This window comes from Gouania willdenowi, chromosome 1 (genome assembly GCF_900634775.1).
Source record: "Gouania willdenowi chromosome 1, fGouWil2.1, whole genome shotgun sequence".
In the NCBI taxonomy this organism is placed as follows: domain Eukaryota; kingdom Metazoa; phylum Chordata; class Actinopteri; order Blenniiformes; family Gobiesocidae; genus Gouania; species Gouania willdenowi.
Genome location: NC_041044.1, coordinates 38,321,687 through 38,334,296, shown reverse-complemented (window position 1 = coordinate 38,334,296; position 12,610 = coordinate 38,321,687).

The window sequence follows — 12,610 nt, the reverse complement described above, 5'->3', positions numbered from 1 at the left end:
TGAGAGGTCATGACCGAAAGATAACCACATGTTTTCCACAGAAAAATAGAGTTAACACCTCGAGGTGTGATAAGTCACACTTAGAGAATAACAGGAAGCCTGCAACTCACTTAGAGCATAACAGGATGCATAACAGGAAACCAACGCCTAGTGATGTAGCATGTGTTAACCATAGATAACGATGAAGAACCAGTGTGGAAACCACCCTTGGTGGAAAAAGCTGAATACCATATAAAAATCTGTTATGCCATCTGGGCCTTGACCTATGTATGACCTTTTGTACTTTTGCTTGAAGTGGTTGGAACATGAATATGACATTATTATCACGCCATGCTTAGGGCTATATAAACAGCTGTATTTTCTGTGTTCGGGGTCTTCTCTTACAAAGAGCATTCTAGTTGCTCATGAAGATCCTTTTCTTTTCTATCGGCTGATAGTTTAAGACTTTGATACTTTGAAACTTTTAATTGACTTTTGATTTTTGTAAACCTATAATAAAAAACCATCAACTATTAAGAAGCCTACTTGATTAAATCAACCGCCTGCACACATCCACATCTGAGACGGCACTTGGTTGGGAGACACACCTCTAGGCCTTTGGTAAGTGCGTCCGCCCTTGGCATCCACCACACAAGGGTGCCCAGGGTGGGCTACCTCATGCTGTTGTAAAAAAGAGTTGTTTCCAGCTTCGACCCATATTGGATGGGTCCTAAGGTCAATCCCACACAAAACTAGAGTGAGACTTCTCGACTTCCAATAGGAGGAAGTGCATATAGTCCTTTTCTTTATTAGACAACGTTAATAGAGAATAGGCAGCCAGCACCGGTGACCAGGTAGAGGGGGAATTCTTGTTAGAGTAAAACAGTTTTAGAACCCTTACCGTTATAACGTCCCGCGGGCTAAAGACAACGCACCTAAAGGCAATTTGTTTAATTCTGTTTTGTGTTTTTATTTTTTATTTTCTTACTTTATTTGATGTAATTTTCATCCAGAATGCTCTAACCCATTTAACAGCATGTGTCCTTTGTCTAACAATGTTAGCTTACAGCATTTCCACCTGCCTTGACTAGTAGGGATGTCCCAATACAACTTTTTCACTTCCGATGCAATACCGATATTGCGTCCTTACATATTGTTCGATACCGATATTGATCCAATACTATATCAGCATGAATCATACATACTTTTATTACTTATTTTGTAGTGTGGACTGTTAGAAAAGTCTTGATCAAGTGATGTTACTCAAACAGAGAACAACAGTCAGCAACAGAAGGGATGAGAAAAACTGACCCCTGACCTTCAACATAAAATCTGAATTATTCTACAATTGAATAAATATAATATAATATACTGTATATCAAAGGTTTAGGATGCAGTTTGATAAAAGCTGATATTCGTTTTCTGGCTGATATCGGACCGCTATCCGACATCAATATCGGACTGGGACACCCCTATTGTCTAATTATTATTAGCTTATCATTAAACAATGTTTGGAAAGTAATATTTTTCTAAAATGTGGCTCAAATACTTTAGTAAAAAACGTTTCTTTGACTTGTTTTAAAAGTATGAATTTGCATCACTCGAGTCTACTGTTAATAATAGATGATAGTGGAGCCTGGTCTATAGCCAGCCATGTAAAAACAGAAGCAGTGAGCAGCTGCTAGCCCTCAATCCAAGGTGATGGAGAAGCCTGTTCTGTCGACGTTTAGGGAACAGCAACACTATGATTGTATGAAAGAGTAACAAAGATCATTGGTTGCACTACTTTGTTCGTGGTGATCATTTTCGGATGGCAGTAAAACTGAAGATTCCAGCGATGAAGCCGGTGTGACAGGATGCGTCGACATCTGTTCCAGCTTAGCAGCTGCTTCCAGCAGATGAACCCACTGAAGAATCCACAGAACAAGGCACCAGTCATTCCTGTCATGTACACGATGGATGTGTGTAATTCCATGTGACGCTTAGATCAATCTGATTGAAATAAGTTGGCATGGAGCTGCTAAAGCTTTGTGATAACTTTCGGTTAAGGCGTCCAAAGCTTCTAGTCTTTCAATGAAGCTTGAAAAGGTGAACAATTATCCAGCTGTCTGCACACTCTAGCTTTGAGATGCTTTATGTCAACCATCACGTTTTCCTTTATTTAAAACCTTATATAGATTTATAGCACAGCACAGACACCTAGCAGCAGCAGCAGTGTGTTAATACTGTTATATTATGTGTTGGAGCTACACATCACACTGAAGAGAGGCGGGGTTACATTGTTGCAGTTTATTTTATCATGCAGGCCATTTCGTTCTAGTCAAAGTTATAGTGTACTATTATGTTTTATATGTGACTCTTTAAAAAAAAAAAAGGAGACTTTTAACACATAACTAGTCATGAAATATTTATGTTTGTATGCAAGAGTGATTAATCAAACAAAGGATTCAGGCCTGCCTACGACATTCTGCTCTTATTTATTAAATTAAATAATAAACTATGAGATATTTCTTTTCACAGGACACAACCCCTAATTTATATGCTTTAGTTATTTTTAATATATTCTATAACAATTGTTTTTTTTAAAACTTGCATTTACAAACAACATGCAAAAATTTTTGTATTTTATTTATTTTTATTATTTATTTTTTCTTCTTCTTCTTCTTCTTCTTCTTCTTCTTCTTCTTCTTCTTCTTCTTCTTCTTCTTCTTCTTCTTCTTCTTCTTCTTCTTCTTCTTCTTCTTCAATATGGGTGTTTTTGGATTTCTGTTTAAATAATGAATTTTTTGACAGTGGTTTGAAATCAGCCTTTATACGCGAACAGCTGCTGTATTGTACTAAAATTGCCTGGCCCCAACTATTACTGCGCAGCAGCTATATTTTTATTATTTATTTTTTGTACTTTCACAATTTTTAAATTTTTTAAAGATTAATATTATTATTATTGATAATAATATTTGTATTGATTTTAATCTTAATGTTATTTCCTTTTTATTTCATATATTTTAATTATTTCATTATAAATATATTTCTTTATTGTTGTAAATAATTAAAAAAAACATATATTTTCAACATATTTTAGCAGGTTGAAATCTGTCTAGTTTTTGTCGCTGCCACTTCAGGCTCTAACGTGTGCTGGACGGAGCAGCGTTTAGTCCTTTTGATGTTTACATCTCCTTCACTCTGCTCTTTGTTTTAACGCATGTCGTCGCTTTGCTCAAGGCTGTATGCAAATGCTTGCCTTTGTAATTAAAAGATATGTGAGTTAAATTAGTCCCGTGCAGTGCATTTACACATGAAGGGAAACTGCAATGCACTCTTAAATCTTCTCTCTCATGACTGACAGAATTCTCTCTTTAACACTAAAACTGCTGTGCGTGTGAATTGTATATTTATCATGAAGTTAATGCAGAAAATAATGTGTTTCCTAATAATTAAATTAGGAATAAACAGTGTAATCAAACTAAATGGATGGGTGGGATGACCCATCATTTTCTCATTTTATTGCAGACATGGGCAACTGGCGGCCCGGGGGCCACATGTGGCCTTCAGTCTAATGTTTTGCGGCCCCAAAGCAAATCCCCAAAAATTTTAACTCAAGAAGCTGGGAATATGATTTCAAACATAATGCACAAAGTACACAAAAACACAACACATTACAGAATAGCTCCAAAGACACACAAACTGGTAACAAAATGATAGTAAAATGCACAAATTAACAACAAAAATGCATATAAAGACAGAAAAATATGCCAAATTACAGCAACAACACAAAAAAATAACAAAAATGACTCAAAACCACAGACAAAGCATGTGTAAAGCACATTGAATGGCCTTGGGGATGAAATGCACTATAGACATAAATTTGCCTTCGCTTGCTTTACCATGTGCACGTTTGCATGTGCGTGTGCATGTCAGATACTGTATATTAAGCCTGTCAAAGGCATTAAAGTGTGAGACCTGAAAAGAGAAAAAGTTGCATCTCAACAGAACTTTGGGAGAAATAAAAGAACGCTGGAGTTTCAAAAGCTCTTCACTGTAATCCTCGCACCATGAGATATCAACACATCTCAGCCTGAATCTGTGCAACGGAGAACATGATCAAAGCAAAGGCATTCACTCAAGACAGAGGCGCTAATATCTGACACACATTTCATAAACTCTCTGCCTCAGTGTGAGAAGCAAAGGCTAATTATCTATTTAAAAAAAAAAAAAAGATTCTGTTGAATCTTTTTAAAGTACCTTGATCCTCATTAACTGAAACAAAAGCTTTAATTAGAGGTTCACATCCTCAGGTAGGAAACAACACACACACACACACACACACGTGAAGAAGCACACTTGAAGTGCCTAATTGTATGAATTTAATGAATTTCTTCTGTTGCAACAGAAAGAAATCCCTTTGGCTGCGTCCCACACACCGAAGCCTTTGTATAAGCAGCATAAAGAGCAGCTGTTACGTGCATTTGTAAATGTCAGCACTGACTGTGTTTTCTCTTTGTTTTAGCATGTCATTCAGCTTCAGGATACTTTATGAAAATGTCAAATTCAAATTCAAAAGTCGTTTTTTTTTTCCCCCTTAATGTAACTCTAGCCTACTGCTTCAGTCTATGTGAAGGAAACGTTTCTCATTATCAACGTATCCACTCCAAACCGTACTGTAGGTTTAATACATGTACGTATATCAATGTAACAGAGATATTTCTTCCTGTGTTAAAAGTCTTACATTTGCGCATGGAAAACTCTCAAATGTCAAGTCTATCTCCGTACTATACACTACAAACTCAATGATACTGTCTACTATATACTAAGTATGATTAGGATGATGACCTTTCGCACTGAAGTATACTTCCAAGTTTCCCAAGATGCATTTTAAAGCTACAACAACAACAAACCTGAAGCACAGTGAGGCTAAATATCCCCGTTAATTCTCCACCTTTGAAAGCTTTAGGTGAAAAAGTCACCAAGTAGAATATTAACATGTGATCATGTGATCCATAAAACTCGCGGAAAACACATTTTATGCCAACATTTTGGAGATATTTGGAAACTCGCCATTTGCTACTGACAAAACTTTTGGTAAACTTCAAAACAAGAGCCTTATTTACAAAAGGGTTAAAAAAAATCTAATGGAAGACAAGAAGCAATACTTTTGTTTTGAAAAGGGCATGTTTGATTTTTAGCTTCAAGCCGGTCCCAGGACGATTTTATATTCAATTTGCAATGCATCATGAGGTGGTTGAGTACCGATTTATTATACATCTGGGTATTTCTTGCATACTCAATCTATTCATACTATCTAATGTAAGGTGGCCATACGTTCAGATTTACCCGGACATTTTCTCTTTTCACGTCTTGTCTGGACTGTCCTGCTGGATTTTACAAAATCATCAAAATGTCCCGGTTTCTCAGAGACCCTGAACACATCTCGGGGGAACATGTTGATTTAAATGACCGTTACTCCGCTATTTTTGGTTCTATCTGAGAAATTCCACCAGTTTCTGGAAGCTTTACGGTAATTATACTCACACATGATGAGAACAGAGATCTCAGAGCTAACCCTAACCCAGAGATGCTTTCACACCTTTGATGCAGAGCTGCCAGACAGACAGAACTGTATGATTTGAGCTACAGAATCAACAACAAGCAGCTCTGTAACTGACACAAAGCATATTGTGATCACAAACTGAGCCAAACCAAAAATCACAACATTCTTCACATGTGGGTATTCTTCCTCCACAATGAGCCAGGTCTGGTACTGTTTCATTTGGTAAGCAGATCACTTCCACATTAATAGTAATAGTAACAAGAAGACACAGTCGTCAACATCCCCCGCCAGATTGGTTCTCTTTATAACTCACAACCTTTTCCTAAATGTAACTTAGATGTATACGTAAGAAAATATTATCACATCAGAATATAAAATGACTATCTTAAACGTTTTCTAAGAAAAGCTGTCCCCTTTGAAGATACCTCGAACAGAGTAAAAAAAAAACGGCACAATGGCAATAACTCCAGAAGAAATAATTGCGCACTTCTCATTTTCGAACTCCATCGATGTATTGATACCCTGAAGCCACACACCGAATTTGGTGCTGTCGCCTTTGACGATACCTCGAACAGAGTAAATAAAATGGGGGAAGAACGATAACTCCGGAAAAAAAAAACTGCACGCTTCTTATTTTCGAACTCCATCATTGTATTGGTAACCTGAAGCCACACACCAAATTTGGTTATCCTATCCTAAACAGTTACTGAGAGGAGCTGACCCCTTTAACTCAGATGGACGGACGCATGCATGGACGGATGGATGGACGGAGCTCAAACCTTTATCCTCCTTCCATATTTTGTGGTGTGGGATAATAAATTAGTAGTAAATAGTCATTCAAATGCAATGGCTCCTTCTGCTAAAGCTGCAGGTTATATTCCTACCTTCGTCTTTGAGCAGGGTTAACTGAAAGTCCATAGACTCCTGCCTGTTTTTGACTGATGCATCACAGCAGATGATCTGAAGAGGAGAATAATTCATTTCTCTCTCACACACGACCTCCAGAACAGCTGGAAACTAAGAAGAGAGGTCAGCAACTTGTTGAACCCAAAAATACAAACCTCAGGGAAGGAAAACAATCTTAATAAAGTTATTTTGTAAACTGTAGTGAGGAGGTTTGGGCCAATCCACATGGTTTCTTTCAGTTTTATGAATTGAACTCTTTATTTTACCTGGAAAAGAATTTCTCTCTATCAGGATTTAAAAAAGGGTATTTGTGCTGTCTTTAGCCAATCGTTTTCTGGCTGCAATGACGAACAATGTCCTACGGCTGAATGAAGATGAAGGTAACAGATTATTCCAAATACACTGATTTGTCATTAAATTCCCCTTTATTGATGTGATTGACAGGGAGAGTCTGACTGGTTAATGGGATTATGACTATGGCAGGATTGAGCCTTAGCTCTGGACTTTATACGTTATCTCTTGACGGACATTTTCTTGTGTGAAGCCTGGGAAAGTTGTGTTGATAAAGTGAGGCTGCAATAATGAGATATAGAAAAAAACATCTATCTCAGCGGGGGAAACGGAGGGGGTATTATAGTGATTCCAAGGCGGACAATTAAGCCAGAGATGTGCGCGATGAAAGCTCGGTAAGGGGGTGACGTGACGTGATGTTGTTTGATAAAAGCTTTTTGACAATGTCCGATAAAGTCCAACTTTATGATTTTGATCTCCAATATTAACCGATATTCATAGATGCGTCACATTATATACAGTATTTCTCCATAGAAAGAACACATTACACCTAATGTCTTTTGTGCAAAATTATTTGACTAAGGTTTTTTTTTTTTTTTAGCATGTTTTCTAAACCAAAAACAGTGGATAAACCGATGCCAGTGTAGGGCCTCCAATTTTTCGTCATTGCGGAAAACGCAAGGAAAAAACGGAATTAACATTTTTTCTCTTTTTCTGACTTCTGTATTTAAGATAATGGCCCTAACATGACATAGAAGGGCCTCAAATGCATGTTTTGGAACAAATTCACACATTTAAGTGCTGCTTTTCACCAGGGAACAGGTGATTAGATGTCTAGAAAACGTGGCAAATGGACAAATTATGTCCAAATCCGCTGATCATCTAATTCAAACTCTCAAAACTAGCTTCATCTGAAGTGTGTTTTTAATATGATGTGATGTACAAAAGGCTTCAGATTATTATGACTGCATTCAATCGTGAAAAGGTTCTGGTACAAAGACAGGTTTAGCTGATGGTGTATTAGCTGAATTGGTGATGAGTTTACCTGGTGACACGTCACGGTAGAAGCATTGTGCATCCAATCACACGCCTGCATTGGGTTTTGTGTTGGTGGTAAATACAAATTTCACAAAAAAGGTTTTGGGATCATGTCACACATTTCCAAAGTAATTTGTCCAGTTAAAGTGTCATTTTGCATGATTTCAGAGTAGCTTTACTGTCTTTGGTATTAATCTGAAGCATACAACATGTAACATTAACATTTATGCTTTTTTGGCATGTTTGGTATGATTACAGGAAGTTTATTAGCCAATAAAGTCATCTAAACTGTGAAATATGTTGGAATTCAAAGAAAATGGAAAAGTGTAACATCACGCTGAAATGTGAAAACCCTGAAACAGATTTTGGGAAATTTTAAAACAAAAAATCAGAGTCTTTACTGATGTTAATTGTAAATCGCAAACGAGCAGTTATGGCGGCTTCACAAGGACTAAAAACAAACGTTCCATGACTAAACATTTCATAGAGCTTGTAATTAAAGTTTACAGTTAGCCTTTAAATGTGTAAATTCTAATGTATCCCACGACTATGTGACATCCTTACAACCAAAGATCTCCTTTGTGTGTAATTATAAACTATATGTTTTAAAACCATGGTGTAAAAAACTGAACACGTGTAATTTGGTGTCTTATAAAGTTTTATCTTCTTACTTTTCTGAGATCCCCTGGCTCACTTGTGGGTTTTGTTTACTGTCTCGTGTTGCCTGCAGCGCTCCTAACACTCTTCTCTACGTCTTCATTTAGATCAGTGAGACGAGTTTGTTGTTGTTCTAGAGCTGACGGGGTTATTCTCAAAATAAACTCTCTTTATTTGTGGCTTCTCTAAACAAAAACCTGTTTAATCCTCCCTCAAAGAAGAGGTGAGAAGCTACACAAATAGTTTAATTGGGGATCTTTTTCCCTCTTTTTGGTTTTTGTCATTTTTGCTTGAAAGGGGGATGAATGTGTGGCTTTAGGCAAGAAAAGGAAAAGTGTGTGGAAAGATGCATATGTTTTCTCTCTGGTTATTGATGGGAATCCATTTATTCATCCATTTATTCTGCATAAACTGCAGCGCGTGCCGTGCAGGATGAATGGACGTCCAAGTCATAGTGCGCATCTATGATATTAAAACCAAGGTCAAAAAAGCTGAATGCGATGCAAAATGAATGTTAGCAGTTCCTCAATGTAAACAAGCTTCACTTTACAAACTAGTTTCCTTTTTTAAATTGAACTCTCGACGTGTTGATTTTCCATCAGGGTTTCAGTAAACAGCAGCTAGAAACACGTCGTGGATTCATCATTCGGCGTCCATTAAAAACAAAAAAAAAAGCGTGCTCCAACATTTTTTACTCAATGAGGGAGATTGTTCTACTCGTCCAATGCGCAAGCAGGAAATTAGAAAAATGTGAAAGACAAATCTTTAATATGTGTGTGCATACATGCGTGTGCCTCTACTGTTAAGTTTATAATAAACATTTGTTTTTTTATCCTTTCAATGGCTTTCACAACAAGCCTAGTGTCTTTTTTTTCAAATAGTATTGAATTAATTATAATTGTTTTGTACATTTCAACAAATCTAGTGCATGTAGATATTTGGATTGTACATTTTGCCTTACCATAATGGTAATTTTAGCAGTTAAAGTAGTCATCTCTGTGTAATTAGGGTAAATGTTAATGTTAAACACTTATTTGCACAAATGTTTTACAGTCATTTCTTTGTATTGTAGCAGATGTGAACATTAAATCCAATATGTGCTGTTTTTGAAAAAAATCAACAAAGCCTCGAGGTGAGTTTGAAACCGATTAAAAAGGAGCTGACAACTGGCCAATCCTCTATTGTCCAATGGTTTTTGAACGCATTGCTTATGTTTTTGTCAGTCTGTTAGTTTTGCTTCTGCTTATGAAAATATTCATAAAAGAGCTCATTCCGTGAGAATAAAATGATGAAAATGAAATGATTTGTGTTATGTAAAAATGTTGAATGACACTTTTGATGTAGAACCAAGAGGCCAAAAAAATGAATGCATGAATAAAATCACTTCTTTTACCAAGTCAACAAGACAGATTGACAGGGAATAAATGTCATATAATATCATACATTAAAAGGTTTAAAACTGACCCGTCAATCCAACTGGTGGCTTTATGAACAGGCACTGCAAAGACGCCCATGCAATACGCCCTTATGTTTAGCCATAAGAATGGCAAGCTTTGGTACACAATATGAAAGAATTTTGAAATTTTAAATATTATGCGATTTTTTTTTAAGGTTTACCAACAAAAAGAAAATTAAATGGGGTTGCACACAGATGGTGCAGATTTAAGATGTATAAATGTTAAAATAGGAGGATTGATGGAAAACTAAACACCAAAAGTGGTACTTTTGTGGAGTTGTTGTGATGTCACAAACCACCATTGTTAGCTCCGCCCCTCCTATAAAAACTAGCACTTGTGGATTCTGCAACCAGTGGTGAGTGGGTTAGACTGATAGGATTGTGAATAGAGAAGTTTAGTGAGTATTGAGTTAGCATAGCACAAATTAAAGGGTGTGTTCTCACTGCTCAAGGAGCCCCGCCCATAATCAAGTTTTTTTTTTACTTTTCGTCTAGTGACTCCTCAGCAAAACCAGGGTTTTAATTACTTTTAAAGTGAGCTGTAATAAATCACTCAATACTGTTTTTTGTTTGATTTTCATGTTTATGTTCTTCCTATGTTAGTACTGTGAAGGGCTATGCTTTGTTTTGTTTTGATTTTGTTTGTGTCCTGTCTGTATATAAATGCAGGAGTTGCATGTGTTTATTTATCTCCCTCTGTGCTGGCACAGGTCTATCCCATCCCATTGATTATCTTCCCTCACTACTTTAAGGTGTGCATGAACAAAGTATTGTCTGTGTCACCTGTTCCTGCTCCTAGTTTAGGTTTCGTTGAGTCTTTTTAAACTTGTACTTCCTCAAGTTTGTGTTGTACTACATTGGATTTACGCTGCATGAATTATAAGTCAGTCTTCAGCATGAGCTTTTCTCAGGTGTGAGGCGTCCCTGGCGTTTGCTGGATTGCAAATAAAGTTTTGTATTTTTGAGTGAACTAAACAAGTTTGTGCATTTTTATAGCAATAAAATGGTTAGCACTAAGGCCAGTAAGAGAAGGTCAACAATTGGAGTCTAAACTGTGCATTCTGCATATACTCCTTCTTTTTGTTTGGATTCATGCAGCTTGGGATTGACTGATTTTTTTATCTTGCTGCACGTTTTATGATCATTGAAGACATGAAACCTTAACCTTAATGTTTAAATTAGGATAAACATCATGTTTTTTTTTAACTTGTGTTGGTTTATTGAGCTAAAATGAACACTTAGCCTGCTTTCTTCCATAAAAATGAGTTTAAAGCTTAAAGCGGACCAGAGTGTGATGTATTTATTTCCTTCCCCGGGACATTTAGCCTTGGATGCATTTATCATTGTACCCTAAGAGACCTGCTTTTACGCACTACCTCTGAAATACTGTACAATAAACACACCAAGAGCACGTAAGGGAGCATCTGGTGGCAGTAAATCCTTCACAGCGGCAAAGATTTAGAGCTGGCAATCAGCACGTGTCTGATGAAGCACCCTTGTCAGCCTGTTTTATCAATTTTAAAAGGTCATGCTAACATTTGCTCCCTATATGGAAATGTGATGACAGGAAGTAGGAGAGTGGATAGGTGGGGAAGAGAAGGCAAATTATTATGCAAATAAGGAGCAGAAATATGCTGATGTTTGGAAACTTGTCAGAAGACTTTTAAAAACATATGTATTAAGAAAAAAGGCGAAGAGAAAAATTAAAGGCGTTCCTTTTTAGGAGAAACGAGGAAGCTTTGATGTATTTTACGGAGTTGTTACTCAGATCTCGACTCTCATTACCACAAGGGTTTTTGTTTCCCTTCATTCGCGCCAGGCTCAGAAAAACCCTTAACAAGAGCAAATAAAGACCTTCAAAGGGACTGAGACAAATAACTCAGTGATTCATTGGTTTGCAGCCAGTAGCAGCGTTTCGTTTGGAAAATGTATAAAACAATATTAAAATAAATACTAAGAGCTATCGTGTGGCAGCTCATAATTACTAATTGATCCTCATTTTATTTAAAGTTTTAGGAGAGACTCTTATTTCCCTGACTTTGTAAACCCTTCAGCACTTGAATTAAGTATTATTATTGAAGGCTTCCTGTTTTATTTCTTTTCTTTTTTTTTTTTTTTTTTTTGCAGAACCCACAGGAATCAATGATGCTGTTCAATTCTGAAAAAAAAGGACCTTCATCAGTGCTGAATGTCACCATGACATATTAAAATGGAAACAAGCCATCGCACTTCGACTCAGCTGAGGGAAAAAATGCTAATTAAAACTACAAGCAGCCAAAGCTTTACTTCGAACTCACTGACACGTGATCCAGTCTTTTGTACCTCATTAGAAAAACACAAAGAAATGTGGATTTTTGTTTTATATTCTACTCAGCTACAGTCTGTAGCTTAAAACAATTAACAATCCAGCACATGAATCGGCCTAAAACTAATATCCAGTTTTTTGGGCTTTATGTCATTCCAGAAAGGACCAGGAACACATTAACGGTGGACAGATTGTGACGTTGCCACAGAAAATTGTAATTTGTCCCATCACTTTGGCAGACTACCTGTCAGTCATGATGAGTTTGATGATGTGGCCTGAGTGGACGAAAGTTGATGAGGAGTGTCATCACGTTTAGGAAGGTCAAACCAAAAAGTGGAGCACAAAAGGAAGAAGGAAAGAAAGGAGCAGGATGAGGGAAAATCAAACTGGAGAAAGTTAGCATCCTGTCGGAGGATAGCGTCAGCTCTCC